A 27,491-nucleotide genomic window follows, 5' to 3' on the forward strand; every position below is an offset into this window, starting at 1 on the left:
AATTGCAATTGCCATTGTGTTATTTTTTGTTTCTTTTTTAAATTCTACAACTCTTTTCATCATCAACTGACCTTGAATGAAATAACAGTAGTTCGCTCAACTCGTTTTTGATAGACAGGTGATGTGGCTCAAGGGTGAGGGTACATATCTCACATATGCAAGGTCCAGGCCTGGGTCCCTGGAACCACATGCCATCCCCATCCCCTATCCTGCAAGACAACTACAAAGAAGTGCTTTCGGGGATTAAATAAGAGTGTAAAGTGTTTTACGTGATGATTTTTAAAAGCATACCACAAAGCACTCAATAGAATTAGCTAGTATTAATATCATTAATTATTCAAATCTTTCATCGAGAACCAACTTTTTGCATCTAATAGACTCTGCAGCATGGCTAATGAGCTTGGTGATTATACAGCTACTGCTCAGCAAGTTCTTTCTTAGTAACAAACCTGCACACAATCCAGATAAAAATACCACAGGGATTCCAGCAAGAAAACCAATCATATCTTCAATTTTTAATGGCATCGAAAACCTCAGTATTTCCCCAACGTCAGTGTGCCAGTAATCCACAAGTTTTGAAGAGAAGGTAACTGGGGGTGTTGGGTTGTATGCTAATTTCAGTGTTTGACAACTGAGAGATGTTACAAGGTTCCCTCTCGTATGCACAAAACACAACGTGTGTATGAAGCACCAAATGCAGTCCTGGCTGCAATATAGGATGAAGTGGGGCTGCACAAAAAAGATGACCCCAAGCACTCCTCAGAACATCATGTCTATAATATTTTCTTACATTGCTATTGTTTCTTATTGTTGTTGATGTTTTTTTTATTTTAAAGTATTTCAAGTGTTTTAATACACATTGAGCCCTTAGAATCACACATATAAGGACAGATAAAAGACACAGACAAGAAAATGTTGACAGGAAGATTCATGGGAAGATCTATTTGTCCAATTTCAAATCTAGAGGGTGAGTGTGAATGGTGAAGAATGCCACAATTATACACGCTGCAACTTAGCACACACAGTGACCCAAACTAACCAAAATGACACATACACAAGCTTCTAAGCTGGGCATGTGATTGAAGTCACAAAGTACAGGCTTGGCTTTCATGCGACCCTTAGGTTCCAGGCCCAGAAGCACATGGCCTCCTGAATATCACCAGGCGTGCACATCTGACCTGGGTTTCAACATGGTCAGCCTTAGCACTAACAAGAGTGATCTTTAAGTGCAGAGTCAAAATTAGCCTAAACAACACTGGGCATAGCCCTGAAAGTGACTGAAAACAGTCACCAAGCACCATCGCACCAAAGACCAAAAACAATCACACTAATGGAAGTTCTACATTCTCAGCTGGGGGCATATGGGTCTCCATGGACCCCAGAAGTTTCTAAGGGGGTCAAAGGTAAAAATAATGTAAATGAGGTAGGAGGTCACAGCATAAGACAAGGGGCCTAGCCTGTAGAAGAGTGAGCCACAGGAAGAACACAAGGTCAGAAGTAGGTCACAATCAAACAGGGAAACACTGTTGTATAATATGCTGGAATGAGCTAAACTCCAGGCAAAAAGAACACAACTCAAAGTGCCTGAAAGAATCCCAGGGATCTTTGCACGGGCAGGTAGTCTGAGAACAAAACTCCCACAGGAGCACTAAATAGGCAGGACAAAGGAATTCTCTGGGCATCAGAGTAGAGCTCCCCTCTTCACAGCAGCTCCAGGCTCCCATGGAATCAGGTCGGGAGCAGGTGTACCGGCGGGCAGAGCAGAAGTGGGTGGCCAGCCTAGTGCTTGCACACAGGAAAGCGGCTTCCATGGCTCAGAAGTGCACAGAGCAGAGTGATAGAGGTCTGGCACCATGTGACTGGTAGCACGGACAGCAACCCTCAGTCCCCGCGCACCTCACAGGACAAAGACCATCACCAGAGATGCCAAGGACAGCAGTCCATTTGGTCCAACCTCACAACAGAAAGACATCGGCATAAGCAAAAGATTCCAGGACAAACAGCTGAATGTGAGTCACACCTCAGCCTGCCCAGGTAGAGGAAGGTGAGGCAGAGGAAGGAGGTTCCTTTCTCCCATCCCACAGCCCAGAGCACAACACACTTGTCTTCCTCCCCAAGTGCTCAGTGCTTGATTCTTGCAGTCCTCCTCCAGAACTGTGTTAAGTGAGTGTGCTTCGGGGTAAAGGATCATGGACATTTGGGTCTTGGGGGAAGAAATGTTCCCAGACAGCTGCAGCATGTATAATGGGCCTCTAAGAACTGCTCTGCTCAGCTGTTAGTCTAACTTGAAAGCAGATCACCTAAAGTCCCTCTGCTTTTGACTGAGGTGAAACACTAAGGGCTGGGGCGAAGGAGCAAAGGGCAGGAGCGCAGCTTTCACATAAAGGAGCCCAGGGTGTGATCCTGACACACGTGCCATCTCATGCATTATGGAGTACAGAGCCAGGAACACACATCCCCCCAATCAAAACAACATCAGATAAAATGTCCCATCTTAGTCATTTTTAGATGTACAGTAGAGTAGTGTCAACTCTACGTGGGTCCCTAGAACTTGAACAATAGTCTCCCTTATCCTCAGGGGGATATATTCCAAAATCCCATGACCCACATATACTGTGCTTTGTCCTATACATATAAGCCTCTGAGAAAGCATGCACAGTGAAGTTTGGCAACAGTAATAAATCAGAATAATTGTAAACTGTAATGAAAGTTATGTGTTTTCTTCACTCTTAAATATTTTATGGTCTGTAATATTTTCAGCCCATGGTGAACCAATTAACTGAAACCCACAGAAAGCAAAACAATGGGTGAGGGCACACAACTGTACACTGTGTCAAACTGGAAGTCTGCATTCATTGAAGAGCAACTGCCTTTTCTCCCTGTCCCTGGGCCCTGGCAATCGATCGTCACTCTATTCTCTTCTTCTAACAGCTGGAAACCCTTGGTCTTGGATTACAAAACTGATTTATAAACAGTGGAAGAGGAACTGAGAGTGAATGAGATTGGACCAGAGGTGACATACAGACAGGGGTGATGGGTCACTTTGGTGGTGATTGGCAACTTGATTCATCAATATTATAAATGTTAACACTATTGCAAACATATTTCCTAAACTCTATTTTTTAAATCCTTAATAACCAAGTGTTAATTCACAAAGGAAAATAAAAAGAGTTGGACTATTACAGATAGCTCAGGAAAGCAGAATAACAGAAGATGTCTTTTTGTGACTGACTGACTACACTTAGATTATGACATCAAGGTTCACCATGCTATAGGAAATCATAGGGTTTTCTTCTCTCTTTTCAAGGCTAAGCAACATTCCTGCATATAAATGCATCACATTTTCTTTTTCCACATATCCATCCACAGACATTCAAGTAGCTTTGACTATTTACTAAGGTGGGACTGTATACTGTATATATTTTTTGGAAATATCCTCATTAGTTGGTAGTACAGGATACCATTGCAGAATTAGTATTTCAGAGCTATTCTTAAAAAGGTTTTGTTTTTACTGTTTTGAGGCCTCCATACTGTTTTTCTAAAATAGCTGCATCACTTTATATTCCTACAACAATGCACCAGAACTCCAATTTCTCCACCTCCTCACACTTGCTTTTTGTTAAGTGGTTCCCCTAGTGGGTGTGAGGTGATATTTATTATGGTTCTGAGTTGCACTTCTCTGAGACTGCTGATGCTGAGCACCTTAGCATGTTTGTCTGTTAGCCATATGTTCACATAAAATCTCAGCAAAATATCTCTTCAAATTCTCCGTCCAGTTGTCCAAAGTTGGTTTTGTTGTTGCCGAACTGTAGTTCTTTATAGATTCTGGATAGTAACCTCATCATATATATGGTTGGCAAAAACAACTGCTTCTTTTGCTACAGAAGCCTTTTTTCCCCCTAAAAGTAAATTTATTGTATATTTTTTTCAAACTTTATTCTATTAAAGCACTGTGAGTTACAAAGTAATTCATAGGGGTTTTTTTGTTTTGTTTTGTTTTTTGCTTTTTGGGTCACACCTGGCGATGCACCGGGGTTACTCCTGGCTCTGCACTCAGGAGTTACTCCTGGCGGTGCTCAGGGGACCATATGGGATGCTGGGAATCGAACCCGGGTCGGCCACATGCAAGGCAAACGTCCTACCTGCTGTGCTATCTCTCCAGTTCCTCATAGTTTTTTTTTTCCTTTTAAAAAATATTTTATCAAGATACTGTGATACAATACTATTATACTTTTCAGGCAGACATTGTTACAACACCACACCACATCAGCAGAGTGCTTGCTTCCTTCCACCTGTGTCCCCAGGACCCTCCCAGTCATGTCACCTCCCAGGTAACCTCATTCTGTAGAGAAATTCTTCCCTAGCCATTTGTTGTTCCCCTAGTATGTTTTTCTTTCTTTTTTATTTTTTCTCTACAGTTTCTTTTTTTTTAATTTTTTTATTGAATCACAGTGAGATACAGTTACAAAATTGTTCGTGATTAGGTTTCAGTTATATAATTTTCAACACCCATCCCTTCATCAGTGCACATTTCCCACCACTGGTGTCCCCAGTTTTCCTCCAACCTCCCCCTCCCCCGCATCGCACCTCTGTGGCAAGTGCTCTCTTTCTCTCTCTCTCTCTCTGTCCCTCTCTCTCTCTGTCCCTCTCTCTCTCTGTGTCCCTCTCCCTCTCTCTCCCTCCCTCCCCCTCTCTCTCATCCCCTTCCTCCCTCCATCCCTCCCTCCCTCTGGGCACTATGATTTCCAATACAGAAACTGAAAGTTTATCATGCAGATCCCTTTACCTACTTTTAACTCTCAGTTCTTGTCCAGAGTGCAACACAGAAGCTTTAAAGTTTGATATAATGCTCGAGTGGGCCCAGTAACGTTTCCATTGGAGACTTTGTTGTTACTGTGTTTGGAATATCGAATACGTCACGGGGAGCTTGCCAGGCTCTGCCGGGCGGGCGAGATACTCTCGGTAGCTTGTCGGGCTCTCCGAGAGGGGCGGAGGAATTGAACTCGGGCCGGCCATGTTGGCTGCGTGCAAGGCAAACGCCCTACCCCTGTGCTATCGCTCCAGCCCTGATATAATGCCATCTATCTAATTTTGCTTTTCTTGCCTGTAGTTTAATCTTGAAAACTGTGAAGGTGATAGGGAGATTCACACATGTACAGATGTAATATATACGGTGTGGTGAACTGTCCTCTGATTATATTTTAGGTGTGTGACAAGGCCAGTGATGTTAGAGCTCCTATTAGAGGTTCTAATCAAAAGTGATGCAGGTCTGACTCGAACAGCATGGGGGCAGGAGGGCGGGGACAGGGGGACAGAATAAAAGGTTATTAATAAGGAAGGGCCAACAGATTTTTACAAGGGATCTAGTATGATTTCTAAGAGCAAGGAGATCTGAAGCGTAAGATCACAAGAGAAAGAGCAGCTGGAGAAGAGAAAATGTAAGATGAGTCCTGCAGGGCCATGTTAGTTGTGAGATATCTGTACAGCATCAAGGTAGAAATGTCCACAAAGTGTGGACCTCAATAGAGTTGAAATTGGGAAGAGAAAAAGGTCAGGTCTAGAACAGAAGAGAAGATCAAAACGAGGAAATGGAGGAAGTTGTGCCTGTGAAAGAAGGTGAAGAGGAACTGGCCCAAAAGATGACACTAAGGAAAATAAGAAAGGGTACTTTTAACCCCAAGTCAATGCTTAAAAAAAATCTACTTTTAAAAATTGAAAATGATGATACCATATTTGAGAACCCTAAGGCCTCTACCAAGAAGCACCTAGAAACAATGAACTTGTACAGTAAAGTCGCAGGCTATAAAATCAATACCCAAAAGTCCATGGCTACCCCTGTAGCACTGTAGCACTGTCCTCCCGTTGTTCATCTATTTGCTCAGGAGGGTCCAGTAATGCCTCCATTGTGAGACTTGTTGTTACTGTGTTGGCATATTGAATACGTCACGGGTAGATTGCCAGGCTTTGCCATGCGGGCAAGATACTCTTGGTAGCTTGCCGGGCTCTTCAAGAGGAGCGGAGGAATCGAACCCGGCTCAGCCAGGCCGGCCGCACACAAGGCAAACGCCAGCGTTTGATAAGGTGGCAAGAAATGTGAAATGGAGCAAAGAAAACCTCTTTAACAAATGGTGCTGGCAAAACTGGACAGCTACATGCAAAAAAAAAATTGGCTCAGGGGATGGAGCAATAGCACAGCAGGTAGGGCATTTGCCTTGCACACGGCCAACCCGGGTTCGATTCCCAGCATCCCGTATGGTTCCCTGAGCACCGCCAGGGGTAATTCCTGAGTGCAGAGCCAGAAGGAACACCTGTGCATTGCCAGGTGTGACCCAAAAAGCAAAAAAAAAGGCTCAGACCTCTACCTAACACCATGCACAAAAGTAAGAGCAAAATGGATTAAAGACCTCAACATCAGAACAGAATCCATCAGGTACATTGAAGAAAAGGTCAGCAAACCCCTCTACAACATTGAAGCTAAAGGTATTTCCAGAGATGAAATGCCCCTGACCAAGCAAGTGGAAACAAGATAAACAAATGGGACTATCTTAAACCAAGACGCTTCTGTACCTCAAAAGAAACAGTGACCAGGATACAAGGACAGTCCACATAATGGGAAATGGTATTCATCCAATACCCATCTGATAAGAGATTAATATTAAGGCTATAAAAGGCACTGGTTGAACTTTACAAGAAGAAAACATCCAATCCCATAAAAAAAAATGGGACAATGAAATGAACAGAAACGTTCACAAAGAAAAAATTCGAATGGCCAAAAGGCACAAGAAAAAATGCTCTTCATCACTAATCGTCAGGGAGTTGCAGATCAAAACAATTAGATATCATCTCACACCAGAGACTAGCACACACCCAAAAGAACAAAAGCGACAGGTGTTGGCACGGATGTGGGGAGACGGGGACTCACCTTCACTGCTGGTGAGAATGCCAACTTGTTCAGCCCTTTTGGAAAACAATATGGACATTTCACAAAAAATTAGAAATTAAGCTCCCATTTGACCCAGCAATACCACTTCTGGGAATATATCCTGGAGATGCAAAGAAGTAGAGTAGAAATGACATGTGCACTTGTATGTTTACTGCAACACTATTTACAATAGCCAAATCTGGAAAAAACCCAAGCACATGAGAACAGATGACTGGTTAAAGAAACTTTGATACATTTACACAATGGAATACTATGCAGTTGGACTGGAGTGATAACACAGCGGGTAGGGTGTTTGCCTTGCACGTGGCCGACCTGTGTTCAACTCCCAGCATCCCATATGGTCCCCCCAGTACTGCCAGGAGTACTTCCTGAGTGCATGAGCCAGGCGTAACCCCTGTGCATCGCTGGTGTGACCCAAAAAGAAAAAAAAATACTACGCAGCTATTAGAAAAGATGAAGTCATGAAATTTGCATGTGAGTGGATTGATGTGGAGAGTATCATGCTAAGTGAAATGAGTCAAAGAAAGAGAGATAGACATAAAATGACTGCACTCATTTATAAAGTAACATAATGGGAGACTAACACCCAAGGATAGTAAAGATATGGGCCAGGAGGATAGCTCCATAGCTTGGAAGCCAGTCTCACATGCTGGGGTAAAGACAGCTGAGATAGAGAGGGACCACCAAGTAAATGACGCTTGGAGGGCTTGCTCATGATGGGAGATGTGTGCTGAAAGTGGACTATGGACTACGGACCAAATATGATGGCCACTTAGTAACTGTATTGCAAACCATAACACCCAAAAGGAGAGAGTAAAGTGGAATGTGCGTTGGTGGGGGGGGGGGGGGGGGAGCGGGGGGGGGGTACTGGGAACATTTTGGTGGAGAATGGGAACTGCTGGAAGGATGGGTACTTAATCATTGTATGACGGAAACATAATCATGAAAGTTTATAAGTCTGTAACTGTATCTCACAGTGATTCGTTTAAAACAAAAAGCAAAAAAAAAAAATAAAAATGAATTTTTATAAGAAGAAACTGTCAAAAGACACAGGATAGAAATAAATAAGAAAGTAAAAAGCATAAAAGAGTAAAGATTAACAAAATACAGGAAGAGAAATCTCTCTTACCAATACCACATATGCTAAGTTCCCCAGTCATACCACATAGCAACTCTACCAGATTCTTAAGAATTTCACAGAACGTGGTGGCATGAAGGTGTTGTCACGCCAGATTCTATCACCCTGGTTCCTATCAGGATTGACTGGGGGATGAGGGGGAGTGGTAGGAGGGGCAGCGTCCAGCCCAGATTTCAGTTCCTGAAGTCCTCTGTCACCTTTCAGGAAAGAAGGAAGTAAGGTACAGAGGAAAAGGAGGAAATAAAAAGGAAGCAAAGGAAGACGAGAAGGAAACTGGTAGGAAGAAAAAAGAACACAAGAGAAGGAAACTGGTAGGAAGAAAAAAGAATACAAGAGAATTCTTGTAGAAGAAAGTGAGAAAATGCTCTTGAAGGAACATCACTAGGCCTCACCCAGAATCACTTTTTAGACATTCTAAAATCACAAGCTTAAACTCCCTGCTGAGCTGCTGGTAAACTCTAACAGGGGGCCACTGGGCCCTTGGGACTGAGCAGCCAGACAGAGTTGCTCATTATGTCAGAGCGGGGTAAAGGTGGCCAAGCGTCACACTAGGATCTACGACAGGTGCAATCCCCCTGGGCTCAGAGAAAAACTCAGATGTGGAAAACCTTCAGCCCACGCCCGCACACACTCTGCCAAACAACACACAGGAGTGTCTCTAACAGAAAAATAAAACAAGCAGCAACAGCAAGCAGCCTCTGGGGACCCAGAGTACGGGCAGCAATCTTCCCCTGGAAATGTGAAGAATAGAGAAACGTAGCATGAAGCACATTTCATTGTTACTGCATTCTCTGGTCTATTTTTGGAGGCTTAATGAATGGAATAATATTTTCACCTGGTAGCAGAGAGGGAGACCCAGCATCCGGGGGAACTATCAAACGAAAATAGAACCTCAGACCAGCCTTGTTTCACGTGATTCCAAGATCAGGGGAATTTAAGCAGCCTCTTAAATAACCTCTACTCATTTCCTCCTTAGGAAAGTAGGACTAACATTAAATCCTCAGGCAGAGGTTTTTAAATAATTTGTTATTATTGCCAAAGTGGTACCAAGGATAATTATGAAGACAGTACAAATCTCTGGGTGTTAATATTCAAGCTAAGTTGAGGAACAAAGTTCTCCTATATTTTTCAGGAAAACATTAATCCTATTCAGGCCTGACTTAACCAATGTTCCAATATGTTAATGGTGAAACTGTCTAAAGGCATCTGCACCATTCTCCCCAGGAAACACACTGGCCTTTGCAGACATCGCACCGGGGGAAGGGGTCTCTAGAAATTGGGTTTAAATTGCTCCCCATCCCCAGCAACATCTGACAGATCATCTGCCTTTCATATAAATGGTCTTGTGAGGTGATATTCTAATATTATAATGGATTAATTATCTCAAAACTGCAGCATTGATCATAAACATGACTCAAATGAGTTCATATACTTACAAGATAAAAATTCACATAAGACAGCAATTATATTAAATAAATACATTTACTAGGCAATATTCTCCAGGATATAGTAGTATTATGACATATACACAAAATAAACAAGATGTGACTGGAGCAATTGTACATCAGGTAGGGGATTTGCATAAAGCCAACCCAGGTTTGATCCCAGACATTCCAAAGGGTCTCCCAAACACCACCATGAGCAATTCCTGAGTGCAGAGCCAGGGGTAACCCCTGAGCATTGACAAGTGTGACACCCTCCTCCCCCACAAAAAAAGCAAAATGCACTAGCTATTAACAGGAGTTCTGAGGCCCTTCAAATCACTTGTTTTCTTAAATTAGCTAGCCAGGGAAGGGGGAACGAGTCCTAGTTTAAGGATATGTAAGATATATTCCTAGAAGTACACATTAATAAAGGAACAGTTTCAAAGATTGAGATGATTTCTGAAATTCAGATAGATAGATAGATAGATAGATAGATAGATAGATAGATAGATAGGTTTTCAATTCACTACCATCTGACTCTGCACTCAGAAATTTCTCCTGGTGGTACTCAGGGGACCTTGCTGGGTACCAGGGATCCAACCCAAGTCAGCCACTTAAAAGGCAAACATCCTACCTGCTATACTATCACTACAGCCCCCTCCCTTCCCTATATTTTGAAATCGCATGACTATATTTCCTCTTCGGACAGTGCTCAGGACACCTGGGGTGGAGGGTAGAGGGGGGCATCCCCATGATTCTCAGGCCTGTAGCTCAGTATGTGGGGCCAAGGAAGCAAAGCTGCTCAGAGCCTGCAGTGCCAGGGTCTCTCTGGTTCACTCAGGCATGTTCAGGGTCTCTGGGGCCACACCCAGAAGTGTTCGGGGCCTACAGGGCTGCACCTGGCAATGCCCAGGGACTATGTGGTTGGAGGGACCAAGCCAGAGTTGGCCACATACAAGGAATGTGCCTTAACCCCTTTAACATCTCTGCAGTCACTTCAATTTTTAAATAAGAAAGTGGCAACACAAACTCTACGATTAAGAAATATTCAATAAAACTCTCATGGCTATGCTGAGCAACAGATTCATAGGTATGTAAATCACTTTCCTCTCTCTCCAAGGAGAGACTCTTATGATCCCATTTTTCAAGGACATGTCATAAGGAACAGGATCAAAGTCTTTCTTACATCCCAAACAATGAAATAGCCAATTCCTCTCTTAGAATAAAATCAGTAAAAGCACGTCAGATCATAATCCTGACAAATATGCTCAGCCACATGCAAATTTTTCTATTAGACGAATTCATGATGAGATTAAAAGTCTCAAAGCATAGATCCAAAGCTGGCTGCTTCTCCTTTTTATTTCTAAACTGATTACGTGAATTACAATGAGCTTTGCCTCTTCACACTAAGCAGGAGACATTATTAAAATGATGCTATAGAAGAATGTATAATAGTACAAAGAAATGTTCATTATACATTGTATGCATTTAATAATAAAAAGCACTACATATAAAAAATCATAATATTATCACAGAGAACACATACACATATGCCACATAAAGCCCCTAAGTCTGGGGTCAAGAGATAGACAGGGGCTAGAGATCATGTTTTTAGCATGCCCTTGGCCCAGGTTCGATTCCAAGTACTACATGTCACACAAAGCATTGTACGGTACAGCGTAGAGGCCTCTAAGCAATGCTGGTATATCCCTAGAGACCCCATCACCTCTGGGATGGCCTGGGAAATCCGGGGCACCGAGGGACCTGAGCAGTATTAACATCCTTGGGCCCTCACACCGAACCACTGGTAAGGTCTCCGTACTTCCTGAGCACCTCCTAGGAAGCAGCCACCACCACCACCACCACCACCACACACACACACAACACACACACACACACACACACACACACACTCACACATACACAAATAAACCTTACAATAAAGAAATATAATTAAGTTCCCAAAAATGTGTTTTGTAGGATTTTGGGAAATAATTCAAAATTCTGGAGCAAATGCCCTGTGTGCTCAAGGGTCCCAAGTTCAATCCCAAAAGTATTTGGCCATCTGACAGGAGCTTCACTGGGGTTGGCCCTCAAGGCGCAGGCTCTGCTGAGTCTGAGCTGCACTGCACAGCCAGTGTGAGCATCAAACCACTCAGCCCAAGAGGCCAAGTAGCACAGGAGTGGCCTCCAGGCTCTGTAAGCTCACTCAGAACACTCTCCCCAAAATGAACAAAAATAACATCTCTAAATGACTGGATTTCTAATGAATGTTTTTCCTTTTACCTTTCAAGGTTATCCTACTTTTCTACAATAATCATGACTTTTAAATGGAAAAGAGCATTATTTTTGTGGAGGATAGTATGAAATGATACCTAGGTGCAGCACAAAATTCAGTACCTACACATAGTAAGCATCTAATAAACAGTTGAAAAATTCAATAAAAAACAGAATAAAATATCGTAATTAAAAAAAAGCATACATGAGGGATGGGCCAACAATGTGAAGGAATGAAAAGTTCATCTTGCATGCACAATGCCTGAACTCAATTTCTCTGCATGGCCCCAGCAGGGCTGACGAAATACTGTCTGGAGTAGCTCAAATGCAGCACTTTGCTGGCCCTAAGCTCACAATGCCACCAGGAATTCGCCCCAGATTCTGGCACATGGGCACCCCCCCCACACACACACACATACACACACACACACACACACACACACTCACACACAAAAACCCTGTGCCTGTACCAAAGTAAAAAGCAAAGGTTATAATATGACCTACACAGGTTACATTATACTAAAAATTACATACTGGCAAAGCAGGAAGACCTAGGTAACCAAGGGGAATGGGGTCACTGACCTCATAAAGAGCCAGGGGACTTGAAGCAGTAAGTGGCAGGCACACTAAGGCCAACACTGTCTGGCTGCACTCGGAAACACCTCCTCCTGTAATGTACAGGATCCCCTCCACTGTCTATCACAACCACAGCAAACTCATGTCAACAGCCCACTATCCCCACACTCAGGCCACAGAAGGAGGAGTAGGGGGAGGAGGGAGAGGTGCTTAATAGTGTGCAACACTCCACTTAACTTCTGAGTTAGTCCCTCCTGGGAAAATATTTCACTTCACTACTCTTGACAAGCACTAAAAAAAATACTACAACCAAGCCAAGTTGAGCCAACAATGACAGCAATAAAAATTAAAATAGTAGTTGTTCAAAAGATGGAAGATGAGGCTGACCCCCTCCCTTCCCTTCAATTTACTTTCTCTTCTTTTCCTGTTTCATCTTTCTCATGAAAAGTGACCACATTCTCCCATCTGTTGCCTGACAATAATAGGAGATACACTTGCCCACAAACTAAATTCATTCCCAAATCGGCTCTCGTTTGACTCAGAAAATGCCTTCCAAGCACTGCAGAAGACTATTCCAGGGGCCCAAAATAAATAAATAAATAAATAAATAAATAATTCAAAGAGTTGGAGTGCATGTCTAGCATGCACGCAGCCTGGGTTTGTTTGATCTCTGGAACTATACAGCCCCCTGGCATAGTAGGGAGTAGTCCTGAGGTCCCAAAAGATAAAACAAAAACCATAAATCAGGGGCAGAGAGATAGTACAACAGGTAAGGAATCTGACTTACATATACCAACACAGGTTTGGTTCTAGGTACGACTTATGATCCCCTGAGCACAGCCAAGAGTGATCCCTGAGCAGAAGCAAGGCCTAACCACTGCCAGGTCTCTCTCCCCCACCAAAAAGACATCAAACAAGTATCTATTCTACTGTATTTATTCATGTGTTGCTAACAAGGATGCAAGATGGGACAGCAATTTTTAAAAATGGGTACTTTTCTTTAAAATTAAATATACATTTACCATAAAATGTGGTAAAATGTGACTCAGATATGTCACATCTAAAGATCTACTCAAGAGAAATAAAAATAAATTTTCACCTAAAAACTTGTACATGAAAACCATAACGTCATTATTTAAAAGTCAAAAAGTAGGAAGTAATTCAAGCATCCACAAATGATGAATGTTTAAACCATAGATGGGTATGTCCACCCAGTGGAATGCTATTAAGCAATAAAAAGCAAACAGGAGATAGAGTGATAGTACAATGGGTAGGGCACTTGCCTTGCATGTAACTGACCTGGGTTCGATCGCCAGAATCCTATATGGTCCCCCAAGTCCCACCAAGAGCAATTCCTGAGTACAGAGCCAAGAATAACCCCAGAGCATCGCTGGGTGTGAACCACCCACCGCTCCAAATAAAGCTACAACATAAAAACATTAAGTGCTTCATCTTCCCTGACTATGGATTCTCTCAATGTACAACCATTTGACAGAACTATGACAACTTTTTTGTCCCTCAATAAAATTAAAGCTGCTCCCACAAACCAAAGGAAAAAGCAAGTGCCATGTGGAGTGGTCAAATCTACAAAGCAGCAAGGAAAGAAGAAGACAAGTCAGAAAAATAGCTAAACAGATCGATGTTTCTCAACCTTTGTTCAACCTTTGGACAAGGCCACTTTTCGACTTTGTTCCCTTTTTTTTTTTTTTGGCTTTTTGGGTGGTCACACCTAGTGATGTTCAGGGGCCACTTCTGGCTCTGCACTCAGGAATCATTGCTAGCGGTGCTCAGGGGACTATACGGGATGCTGGGAATTGAACCTGTGTCGGCCGTGTGCAAGGCAAATGCCCTACCCACTGTGCTATTACTCCAGCCCCCTTGTTTCCTTCTATGCCCCTGAAGTCTAACAGTTGACCTCTTAGTCTTATATCAAGGTGCCCCATTTATGTGGGTTTTACCTATCGCCACCTGAAATTTCCTGGGCACTCACAGAGAACCATCCAGTGCCCAGATGAGAAACACTGATATATTTCAGAAGTGCCCCATCTGTTAGTGATCAGATTTTCTGAAATTCTTTCACTCTCCTGCTAATCTGTCCTCAATCCAAGGTCACAGGACTGGGAGTGTGACTGCTAAGGGTGATGAAGACAAACCACATTTTTCTTTCTAAGGAATGAATTTAAGGGTGCCAATGTTACTGCCCAAGTGTTCTCTTTGCTGAAATTTTAAAGAAAAGGGAAATGAAAAATACAATGCTCTCAAAAGAGATTACCTCAGTAGCAGTGTTGCCACATCTTTGACTATTTTTGGTCTCTATTTTTTTTTAATTGAGTCAACATGAGATACACAGTTATAAAGCTGTTCATGATTGGGTTTCAGTCATACAATTTCCATCACCCTTCCCTTCACCAGAGTACATTTCCCACACAATGTTCATCACCCATCCCTTCACCAGTGTACATTTCCCAGTATCCAGTTTCCAATGTTCCCAGTTTCCCTCCCATCCCTCTCCCCTCACCCTGCCTCTATGGCAGGACTGACTCTCTCTCTCTCTCTCTCTCTCTCTCTCTCTCTCTCTCTCTCTCTCTCTCTCTCTCCCCCCCTTCCTTCTCCCCTCTCTTTGTCTGTCTTTGTCTCTCAATTTGGACATTATGGTTTTCGACACAGGTACTGGAAGGTGAAAGTTATCATGTTTCTCCCTTTACCTATTTTCAGTACTCAGCTCTTGTCCAGAGTGATCATTTCCAACTATCTCTGTCACAGTGATCCCTTCTCTATCCTAGCTACCCACCACCATCACCAACTGTGACAAGCTTCCAACCGTGTACCATTCTTCCTGGCTGTCTTTGGTCTTATCTTACATACCACTGATGCAGCCAGAAAAACTGACCTTCTAAACAACATCAACAAAAATTCATAAAAATGTATCAGATTATTTTAATGAAAAAATAACAATAATTTACAAGATTTTGTATTTAAAAACAGAGGTAACTTTAGCAAAGTTATGAAAAAATATAAAAAGCTAAAAAAAATAAAAGGCTAAAAAACTACTTACAGCTACACAGTGGGGAACTAAGACAGGAATAGTTTATTGAAATAAGCACACTCAGGATATCTGACGGAAAAAAATGCCTGAATGTTTTCAGTAAAATTGTAATTAGATAATAAAATAAGAAATTCAGCTTATATTTTTACCATCCATAGAAATACATTTTAACCACTGAGTTCTTTGCGTATCTGAATTTTCAACCCAACTGTCTTTCAAATTGAAAATCAGGGATGTCAGTACATTAGGTATTATCCATCTCTAGCTCTCTTTTTAAATAACATATTTCCTTTGAGTATCAAAAGGCCCAACTAGCTATACTTTAAGAAAGAGTAGAAGGATATTTCAAGTTGCTTAAATAATTTTCACAAAGCAAATACTGTGCTAGAGGAAAATTAGATTACAATCAGATATATACAGTAGTGAACTTTAGATCCTAAATGTTGAAGGCTGAAAATTACTGTAAGTAACTGACCTCCTTTATAAACATTTGCTGAGTGTTAAATGGTTATGTACCAGCACTAGACTAAAGCACAAATTTGTCACATGCAAAGAGAGGAAATGTTCATGCAAGTAAGTTGATAAGTGAGAGGATATTCCTAATATCACACACCAATATGCCCACCTTGGCATTAGTTATACTCATAGACCTCAGTCAAGTTCATTCTTGAGAGTGAATAGAAGTTGACCAGGTATAGAATGAATTCCAAAAAAAAGTAGGGGAGGGGGGAAGGTCCTTATTCCCAAGACACAAATATCTGACAGAAAAAATTATTTGAAACAAATTCATAGAATAAATATGTAAGTCATTCTGGAAGATGATAGTGGAGATTCACCAAAAAGAATCCTCCAGCTAAAAATTCTAATAGTTAGATTTCTATGTTAGAAATATTCCAGTTACCACGTGCAGGATAATACTGAGAAAGAAAACCTGAAGGTAAAGGTAAAGGTAAAGGCCCTCCCGTTGAGCATCGATTTGCTCGAGCGGGCCCAGTAACGTCTCCATTGGAGACTTTGTTGTTACTGTGTCTGGCATATCGAGAAAGAAAACCTGAAGGTAAATATAATTAATTTATATTCTAGAGAGGCTATGTAAAGCCAAGAAATACTTAAGGGGTAGAATTTCCAGAATTCAATCTTCAGTTAGATGGGCAGAGGAAATGCAGCAGTTTCCAAAGAGGCAAGCTGAAGATTTCCACATTTCTTGGGTCAGCTCAATAATACTATTTGCAAACTCAGAGTATGCCAGAGAAGCCTACTTTTTGTCAACAGAGGAGCAGCAGTGGTAGCTGATGCCAAAATACTTTGGAATGGTTACGATTACTCAGTAATCAAGTGAATATCTGAAATCTGAAAATGGAAAGACTACAACAGTTTCCCATTTTAACAGTTTACATTTTTATATGCAGGCTCTCTTTAAGTGAGAGTGAAGGCAATTCATAGTTAATTAATTCACTTATTTTATTGCAAGCTCCTCAAATACAAGCAATTCCACTGAGGATTACATTGGGAACTTTCTATACGTAGTGGAAAGAGGGAGAGACTCAAAGTCAGGACTTGGAACACAAATTCTGAGTTTTTATAATCTGAGTCTTTGCACCTGATTTGCAGTCTCCAGCATGTATCCTTTCTGATCTCTGAGAAAATGTGGTAATTTCATCCATCCAAAATTGCAAAAAGGGATAAATAAAATAACTGCATAAAAAGGCACAGCAATCATACAAGGCAAATAGATGATCAATAAAAATTGGTAGAATATAAAATAAATCGTTGTTTAACTCAGAAATTTTGTGAGCTAGTGGGAGAAATGTGAGATTTTATATAAAAGGTAGCTCTAAAGAGCTACATGGAGTGATGGGTATTCAAAACAGGAAAAAAAAACTATAAAAAAGATTTTGGAGAAAGAGGTGGAGAGAAAGCACAAAGAGCTAAAGCAAGTGCTTTAATGCAATAGGGCCGGGTTAAATTCCCAGCTACTAATGGTACCCTGAGCATTGCAGGGGGTGACCCCTAAGCACTGAGCTGGGACTAGCCCCTGGTCATCACCAGACAGATGACAGATTTCAAAAGCAAAGAATACTAAAATGTTTTCAGTTTTAAAACATAAAAAGAAATCAAGGAAGAATTTCCATATAAGCTGGAGAATGGGTAAAATTTGGATGCATGTATTCCACATAACACATTTATATATGCACAGATATATAGTAATTCTTACGTTTATATTCTATCAGGATGACTAATCCCAAGCACTTTTATAATTATTCACTCATATTCTTTTATGACATGTTTCCTCCATATCTTAAACCAGTTTTCACTTTTTATTTGCCACTGAACTCCCACTGCAGTTAAAAATAATCAAATTTCCAATTCAGATCTGCATAACACTTTTCTTGCAAGAAGCTTATGTTATTTCATAATTAATCTCAAATACTGTGAGAAGATAGACATTCAATACTACATAACCTCACTAGCCAGTAAAACAGAGTAGATACAGTTCTAGAAGTTTACTCCAGAGGAGTGGCAGTACAAAGTTGTCCTATTTTTCACATGTTATTCTAGTGCTAGACCAATTTTTTTCCATAAATCTATTATACATCACAGAAGTTAACTATAAAAATAGCAGCAGGGCGAAGTGACAGGACAGCAGGTAGGGCACTTGCTTTGCATGCAACCAAAACAGATTCAATCTCTGGCATCCCATATGATCTCCAAGTCTACTGGGAGTGGTACCTGAGCACAAAAAGTCAGGAGTAAGCCCTGAACACTGCTGCATGTGTCCCCAAAACCAAAAATATAAAGATATCATCAATTATTTTTTCAAGCATTTAGTGAATCCCTATAATTTTTCCAGACACTATAAAGGTAGAGAAGGAGTACACTAAAAGATACGTAGTCTTAGTTCATTTCATAAAGAATTCTCAGTTAAGGAGAGAAGACAGACATATTTCTACTTGAGAGTAGAAATATGAGAGACCAGTGCAAACCAGGCTGCCTGAAAGTCTTCAAGAACCCAAAAGAGGAAGAAACGTGGCAACAATTTTTTTTAAGTATATCAAATATTGGGCTGGAGCAATAGCACAAAGGGTAGGACATTTGCCTTGCACGTGACCAACCCAGATTCGATTCTTCTGCCCCTCTCAGAGAGACTGGCAAGCTACCAAGAGTATCTTGCCCGCACAGTAAAGCCTGGCAAGATACCCGTGACGTATTCTATATGCCAAAAACAGTAACAACAAGTCTCACAATTTGTTGTGAGAAGTTCCTGGTGCCTGCTCAAGCAAATCGATGAACAACGGGAGGACAGTGTTATACAGTGCTATCAATTATACCCAAATCCCAATTCTAGAATCTACAGATTCTTCCAAATTATAAATGAATATACTCATACCAAATGATACCCATAAAACCTACTAAGGTAATCCTAATAGATTTTCTAACTATTTATCAAATGCACTTTGGTTTGTACCACCTTGATTCTGAATCAAAGCATTTCATCCAACTAAAAAATCTGGACTGCAACATTTAACTAGAACTCCATGCCTAACTAGTAAATATTTACGGGTAAATATTAAATCTGCATTCAGACACTACAGATTTAAGACTATTCATCTTTAATTCCCAGAGCCCAGCTCAACATCTGGCAGAGTAGACTGGGTACAAATGATTATTTATTTAACTGAATGATTTACAAAGTCACTATTCAACCGTGTGAGGGTACCCACTCACCAGTTTGCTCATTTAAACACACCTTGACAAACAAATGGAAATTATGCCCTTTGCACTTGAAAGCTTAAAGGAATGGAAAAATCTTGGTACGTGCATAAGATCATATTATTCTAGAAAAAAGTTGGTACATGAAGGCATTCTGGAATATTTCATCAATCTATCACACATAACAACACCCTTTGGGCTCACTAAGGAAACTTCTCTTCCTCTCTGCTGTCTTCTCTTCCCCTCTGGTGCCTCTTTCCCAGGGCTGCTCTGATTTAGTGACCATTCCTTCCTTCATTCTGCAAGTCTGTACCAGGCATTGCTCTAAAAATAAAGATGAGCAAAAGCAGCAATCCTCCTCATACATGGAACTAAGAACAGGGAGGGCATGCTCTTAACCTAATCTTCACTTCCCAATACCTCAGGCAGTGAGGACTGGGCGTTGGGAAAGCCTCCAATACAAGGCCACTGCCAACCTATGCAAGAGTATAAATGAAATATAAATGTACAGCCTTCAAGTGTATATGTACTTGAGGCCAATTAAGCTCAGGAGAATGCTCCAATTCCCCACACTGACCTTCAGTATAGCCTCAAAGGAAAAGTTTGAATAGAAGACTCTAGCTAGAATGGGGGCGGGGGGGGGGGCCAGGAAAGCTAAAAACTCTTTACTTTCTACCACTAGTCCAACTACCACTACAAGCCCGCCCCCCACAGCCAACTCACTCCCCACCAACCTACCCCTGTAAAATCAAGCTTCATTCACATTAACTGCAGACAGCTGCTTCATAGAGCATAGACAAATCTCGGGCCTGAGGGTGTGTCACTATGAGAAGGGTCCCAGCAGGCTATAAAAGTAGAGAAATTCAGAACATCTGAAGAGTATTCTAGAAGACAAGGAGGGTACAGGCTCCAGGCTCCAGGTAGATATATTTCCTATGAAACCCTTGCCTTACTGGGGAAGAAAATCAGACATGGGCCAGGGGAAGGGTCTCAGGCATTTCTAAAGATAATAGTGTGAGGGTTTTAGCAAGCATTGGCCTTGCACGCAGTTGACCTGGGTACAATCCCCAGCACCACATAAGTTTCCTCAAACCCTGTCAGGAGTGATCCCTGAGCACAAAGCCAGAAGTAAGCCCTGAGCACTACCAGGTGTGGCACAAAAGCAAAACAACCAAACAAATGTAGGCAGCAGTTTGTTTAAGAACAAGGTAAAGGCTTGTTTTTTTTCAGTATCAATGAAGAAAAGCATTAAGGGGAAAAAAAAAGTTCTGGGTAAGGTGAAAAACTCGTCCTGATGCCCTGGATTCCCTCCACTATTCTCCACCACTGTTTCTTCACTTAAAGAACAAAAAGAAAAGGGAGCAGGAAAAGGCCTGGGACTCTACTGTCTGCTGCTGCAAGCAATGCTGTCTCCCCAGAGAAGCTGAGTTAAGTCTACAGCCCAGAAAAAAAAATAATTATTCAGAAGAAATAAGAAGAACAGTTTCTGCTCGAGATGAGTTTCTACTCATCTCAGAGAGCTACTAACACAAACATGAAAAAAATTTCAACATAAGCAATAGGGTCAAAAAAATTATTCCCCCTCTCCATGGCAAATTTTTTATATTTTCCATTACAGAATCACCAAGCCAGTGACTTCTACTGAAGCCTCTAATGTGGGAGCTATTCGGGTTTTCTTTTTTTCAAAAACAGCAGAGGCCATGCAATACCTGGAGAAACAAAAGTGCCAGAACTGTAGTACGGACAAGGACAAACCTCAATTGTGAAAATGATGTGGGCAGGTAGACAAGGAAGGCCCCCTCCCAAGGCAATGGCAAAAGCCAGTCCAGCAGAAAATAGGAAAACAGGAACTAAGGCTTAATAAGACCCTCACCTGGCTCCAGCAACAGACCCAAAGAAGCTCCTGCAGGAACAAAAGGCCAGCAGAGGAATTTATTTCAAAGAAGACATCACCTTTCCCAACCCCTCCTGGTAACTTCCTTAGCAACGGGCCCACGTGGGGCATATTGGAGAAGCCCTATAAAGGCCACCTTGAACAAAGGAAGGGCACACATATGCTGCCTGAGCCCATGTGATGCTTGCACCCACGTGGCAGAGCACTTGTGGTGCCCGAGCACATGTGTCACCCGCATCTCCCCTCTTGAGATGTGTACTTTCATGCTTTCGTGTCTCATGTTAGGATGTGTGTAGGGGCTTTCTCTCCGCCCTTGGAGAAGCCTGTGTTCTCTCTTGAAATACGTTACTCTCTCACTCTCTCCCGCTCCACACCTTAAAGATCCTCCAAATAAAATCTATTTATTTCACTGCTTGTCTACTCCTGAAATTCCTTTCTGTGAGGCGAGACAAGAACCTAGTAACCCTGGGTCCCGGGTGGCAGGGGCGGTTGGGGAGAAAGTGACTGTCTTTCTCCTCCCTGCTTCGCATAAGTCACCCATGGGGCCCACCGATATCAGAAATGAAGTGCATACACTCTTTCACACAATGCACACAATCTAATACACACAATCCTTCCAGCCAGAGATTGTTAAGGAGTGTATCTCATATAGTCATTTCAGTAATTAATTGTCCTCCTACTTCACTATGCACCCACCATGAAATTCTCTGAGCATAAGGGAAGTGCAGATAGGTCCATATCAGTCCTTGGTCCACAAACTACCACATTATGTTACATTCTATGCATGCTATTATCTTCCATCTAGAATATAACTCGCTCTGTTCTCCTACCAGTCCTGCATCTTACATGAAATCAAGTGCACCCTCCTATTTTTACCTTGACATATCTCCTTTATAAATTTATCTGTGACTTTTTGGAGGTAAAATATAACAATAATTGCCCTTACATTCATGCATCAAATTTGGGAGAAAGACATTTTTAATATGCCTTTCATGTTCAGAACTTCAAGTTTTACATATTCTCATTTACTCTTCACAAAACTACAACTATGGATAATTACCCAAATTTTTATCCTCAAAGCTCAAGGAAATTAAATAAGTGACTCAAGATCACAAAGTTAGAAAATTTGTGCTCACCATCAAGAGTTCTACTTGTTCCTGTGAAACTCCAAATTTACTTTCTTCCAACTATGGTAGTGTCAAAGAATAAATCAACTTGATCAATGATCCAGACACTCTGAAACCACCAACAGAGCAGATCACAGGCTAATCTAGATTTTCTTTTTTAACCTCCAGAAGTTATTTTGTTGTATTTTTTGGCCACACTCACTGGTATTAAGGGCTTATTCCTGGCTTTGTGCTCAGATGAGCACAGGGGATTATATGGTATACTGGGTCATTTGCAAAACCATAGCAGGCCATTTGCAAGACCAAATACCCTACCCACATCACTTGGCCCCCTGTTGGCAAAACATTTGAAGCTCTAACCCAAGTAGATTAATTTCTAAGAAAATATGCATTTATTCCATTTATTCATTCAACGAATATTTACAAAGGTACATCTATATCCCAAAACTGGAGCGGTTAATCAACAAAACAGATGATGCTTCCCCACCTCCACCCCCCTCACCTTTTCTCCCTGGCCATGAGTTTTCTGTGGGGGAAAGAAAGAAATTTATAGCATGTTCTGTGGTGATCGGTTTCATGAAGGAAATAAAGACCAGAGGAAGAGAGAGGAGAGTGGATGCATCTTTCAGTGCTGCCAGCAAGGGAAGGGCATGGCACGGAGGTCTAAAGGGGAAGAAGTGTTACTTTATGATCAGGTTTAATTCCACAAATAAAAAGAATGACTCAATACTGGAAAAACAATATGTATTTTAACATCATACACACACACCACACACACACACACACACACACATATATATATATATAAGCACACATATAAATAAAGACACATGTAGCCAGACTACAGAGCACGTTCAAAACCACACATTATCTCTTTTGAAGAAGTACCCAGCATATGGAGTGAAAACAGGCTGAGGGCTGTTACGTAACTCAAGTCTTACAGCGCATATGCTTAGATCAGTGCTTCTCAGCCAGGAACAATTTTGGCAATGCATGAGGATAATTTTGATTGTCGTGACTGGGGGGACTGCTACTGGCAGCCACTGGGTAGAAGCCCAGGATACAATTAAATATCCTACAATACATACACACCACAAAAATAAGTAACCAGTTCAAACTGTCAACAGTTACAGTATTAAGAAATCCTGGATTAGTCAAAGCAATAGTACAGAAGGACAGGGAACTTGCCTTGCACGCGGCTGACCAGTGTTCGATCCCCAGCATCCCATATGGTCGCCCAACACCACCAGGAGTAATTCCAAAGTGCCGAGCTATAAGCTACCCCTGGGCATTGCTGAGTGTGGCCCAAAACATAGAAAACCCTCGCCTGGAGGAAAAGCAACACCTAAGTCCAAATAAGATTCCAGGGCCAACTCTTTTTTCACTGCATTGCACATGCAGTCCTATCAATGAATTAAAACATTTCTAAGAGAAAATGCATTCTGAATTAAGAAAAAATAAACTTTAAAACTTACATAAACATGAGACCTACCTCAATGAAGAGTCATGATTATGAGAAAGGTCAGTTCCCTCTATGGGGTCTTCTCCCCCAAGTGGAACCACAAGAAAAGTTTGTGTATTCTTTTCAGATGTTTTGTTTTTCAGATGACATTCCCCAGACCTAAGCACTGTAGCACTGTTCTCCTGTTCTTCATCTATTTGCTGGAGCGGGCCCAGTAATGTCTCCACCGTGAGACTTGTTGTTACTGTGTTTGGCATATTGAATACGTCATGATCAGGCATGATCAGATGGTTGCCCCCCCAGCGGCCCCCACAAAAAAAAAAATGTGTACAGCTACTTTTCTCCTGTGACATTAACATTCTATTTTGGCGCTAGAGTGCACTGGCAACCTGGGTTCACTGTCCTGGGAAATGTTTTAAAAACCCAGTGTATTTTAAATATGATTTCGCTTACGTCATTTATACGATTTATATTTTAGGGAGGAAGAAAAGGAGCAATGTTACACAAGCAATTATTTTTATGCCTCTGCAACTTTCTCTAAAGGAATAGTGACTTCTGAAAAATGGAAGGAGACAGAAAGATGTAACCACTTTCCTTCAGTTAAATCTGATGGCCTATATTTTTCTAACCTGTTTTCTGCTCCTTGACTAGTATAACTGCAGCAAAGAAAAAGGGACAATTAATCGGCAACCCTGGGTTGAACAGAGACGCTTACTTCCATCCACTTCTGTGTAGGTTCATGAAAAATGGGCGAAATATTTCCACCCTTCCCTGTGGCAAAGCTAAAACACAAATAATAAATCTAAACCAGTAAACACGTTTTTCATGCTCACAAGTAAAAACCTGCAAAAGAAAACTACTGGCTTTTCACTGCAGCTGATGCATTGAGGGGTTGAAGCTTCAAAATGCCTGGTTATAAAAAGCACCAGTGTGTGTGCAGCGTTGTGTGGAGGATGCGTAGGTGGGGGTATAAAAAGAACAGTATTTTGGTTCTTGAGCAGATTTAATTCCTCCATCCCAGCCTCCCACTAATGTTTCTGAGGATATGCAAATGACCCCAGAAGGCCCTCTCTTTCTGCCTCTCTACTCTCTCCTTTTCTCCTGAAAGTGCCTCACTAGGGAAAGGACACTCAGGTCTCTTTCATTCCACCTCAATTTAGCCTATCTTGCTTATTGCTGAAGATGATATATTTCCTACAACATTCCTTTTTTATATGTGTGTGTATGTGTGTGTGTGTGGAGGGGAGAGGAGGTAGTGTTGAGAGGGGCCCTAACTTGTGACCTAATCCAGAACTTCAAAGATATGAAATATGTGAGCACTGACTACTTCCCTGGCCCTTAGCATTTTGTGGACCTGCAAATAAACATAACTACTATTCTATACGTTTTCTAGGGCCAGAGCAAATGCTTTTCATGAAAAAGCCCCAAATATGAATCCAACACCACATGGTCCCCTGAGCATCTCTGGCTGAAAAAACCTGATGAGCTGCTAGCATCACTTGGATGATGCTGGTGGCCCCAAGCAGCATCACATCACTGGGCCAAGTACCAGGCCTTCAGGGCTGCACAACTGGACCAACTCTCACTGCTTGCGAGGCCCCCCAAATATATATCTCTACCAAAATTGGGAAAAAAGTAAATTATTAAATGTGTAAATATACTTCTGGCATTAATTCAGAAAAGTAAAAATGGTTTAATAGTGTTGTAAACTTTATTTAAAAACGTAATTGTTATTCTTCACAATTTGAAAAAGAGTTTGCTCCCAGTGCTTATTTTTAAGTAGTATTTTAGCAATTATTTCAACAGATATGGGAAATATATTAATTTTTTTACTCAGCCATTTTGTTTTAGGATGTGATCAGAAGAACAAAAAAGCTTTAGATACATGGCTGCAATTATTATGGAACACTACTGTTTTAATAAAGGTATAAAACAAATTTGGGGGGGGCTAGAGCAATAGCACAGTGGGTAGGGCATTTGCCTTGCATGCGGCCAACCTGGGTTTGATTCCCAGCATCCCATATGGTCCCGTGAGCACCACAAGGAGTGATTCCTGAATGCAGAGCCAGAAGTAACCCCTGTGCACAGCCGTGTGACCCAAAAAGGAAAAAAAAATTAGAAGCTGGATCGATAGTACAGAGGGTAGGGTGTTTGCCTTGCATATGGCTAACCCAGATTCAATTGCTGGCAGTCAATATGGTCCCCCAAGCACTTCCAGGAGAAATTTCTTAGTGCAGAGCCAGGAATAAGCCCTGAGCATCACTGGGTGTGGCCCCAAAACAAACAAACAAGCCAAAAACCAAATCTAGCAGTAACTTATTTTTCTCCTAGAGTTCTAATTATAAACAATTAGTAGTGAGGACTACCTACTATAGGAAAATCTCAAAAATTATTTAATACCTGTAGTTGATTGATAATATAATTGCAATAAGTAAATTATTCGGGGAGTCAAAATATAAAATTTCTAATTATAAAATAATAAACAAAAATATAATAAACTTATCAGAACATCAATGGATATTCATTTTCTGGAAGAAGTCAAAAGGGAGTTTTCAAAACACTGAAATCACGTGACCCAAAGTAAAAGATGCCTGTCAAGATGGCAGGCTAGGGCTGGGGTGGGAACAGGGGGCTTAAGAGAGGGAACCCGGAAACAATGGTGGAGGGAAGTTAACAATGGAGCAGGATCAGTGATGGAACACTGTATGTCAAAAACCCAACTATAAATAACTTGAAACTCAGAGCACTTTAATAAAATAAAATTTGGGGGATGGGGGAGAAAAGATTGACTGCTGCACAGCATATTACTTAAGTACAAATTCATTCCACAACCCACCCTCAGCCCATTCACTAACACCATGGCGTCATCCACCCAACATGCATGTGAGTGCCTGATGGACACGACACACAATAATAAGGTGGAGATCTTTTGCAAACCACAACACCCAATAAGAGAGAGAGAACAAGGGGGAATGCCCTGCCACAGAGGCAGGGTGAGATGGGGGTGATGGGGGGTGTGAGGGATACTGGGATCCATGGTGGTGGGAAATGGGCAATGGTGGAGGGATGGGTATTTCATTATTGTATAACTGAAACCCAAGCACAAAAATTTGTAAGTCTACAACTGTACCTCATGATTTCTCACTAATAAAAATTTAAAAAATAAATAAATAAGGGTGGAGAACCAGTGGGGAACAAAGCAGAGAACAGCCATTAGGGCACATGAATAACTATCTGATTGCAAATAAGTCAAGGAATAAACAGTGCTATGAGAGAATATTCCAGAACAACAAAACTGACGAAGGCAAAACCAACAGGTAAAAGTCAGTAGAAATAGTTAAGGTTAATAAGTGGAGTTTCTAGAAAAGTCTGAAGAACAAGGGAAGAGGGTGGAGGCAGAGGTAAAGAGATTAAGAGCCATTGAGAGCAGACCCTGGAGGCTTTCAGGCTGACAACACAGCCCCTGAGGCCATCATGAGACATGGTTCTCCCCCTTCCCCATACTCACCAGAAACTCAGCAGCGCAGGAGAGATTGAACCGCAGTCCCGGGTAACAGAAGCCACAGACTCCACTGCCCATAGGGACCAGGTAGGTGAAGAAGTTAATGAAGCCAGCTGACAGGTGAGAGCTGTGGAGACACAGATGTGGACCTGGAATCAGGTAGGGGGCACAGGCATTCACACTGATTGCGGTTGTGTGGGGATGCAAGGGGCTTCCTGAGGCCAAAGAGTAGGGCCTTTTCAATGAAATGCTAGAAATGTTTCTTTTTAATGTGAAATAGTTTCTTTCTCAAGACTATCGAACCAAATATATGAAGACCACTACTTTGCATCTTCCTTCAGTATTTTATATCTATCTCAAAGCAAATGTCTCCTAAATCCTCAACTGTACT

At 41.6% G+C, this 27,491-nt stretch overlaps 1 protein-coding gene across 1 annotated transcript in view; it reads right to left on the reverse strand.

The window, feature by feature from the left end:
* HECW2 (HECT, C2 and WW domain containing E3 ubiquitin protein ligase 2) overlaps positions 1–27,226 on the reverse strand; it is a 320,314-nt gene extending 293,088 nt beyond the window's left edge. The window contains exon 1 of the mRNA XM_056111748.1: positions 27,107–27,226. The gene's annotated coding sequence lies outside the window, so the exon portion shown is untranslated. The remainder of the gene's footprint in view (positions 1–27,106) is intronic.
* Positions 27,227–27,491: the final 265 nt, after the last annotated feature.

Source organism: Sorex fumeus, unplaced genomic scaffold, assembly GCF_029834395.1.
Source record: "Sorex fumeus unplaced genomic scaffold, SorFum_2.1 ptg000014l, whole genome shotgun sequence".
In the NCBI taxonomy this organism is placed as follows: domain Eukaryota; kingdom Metazoa; phylum Chordata; class Mammalia; order Eulipotyphla; family Soricidae; genus Sorex; species Sorex fumeus.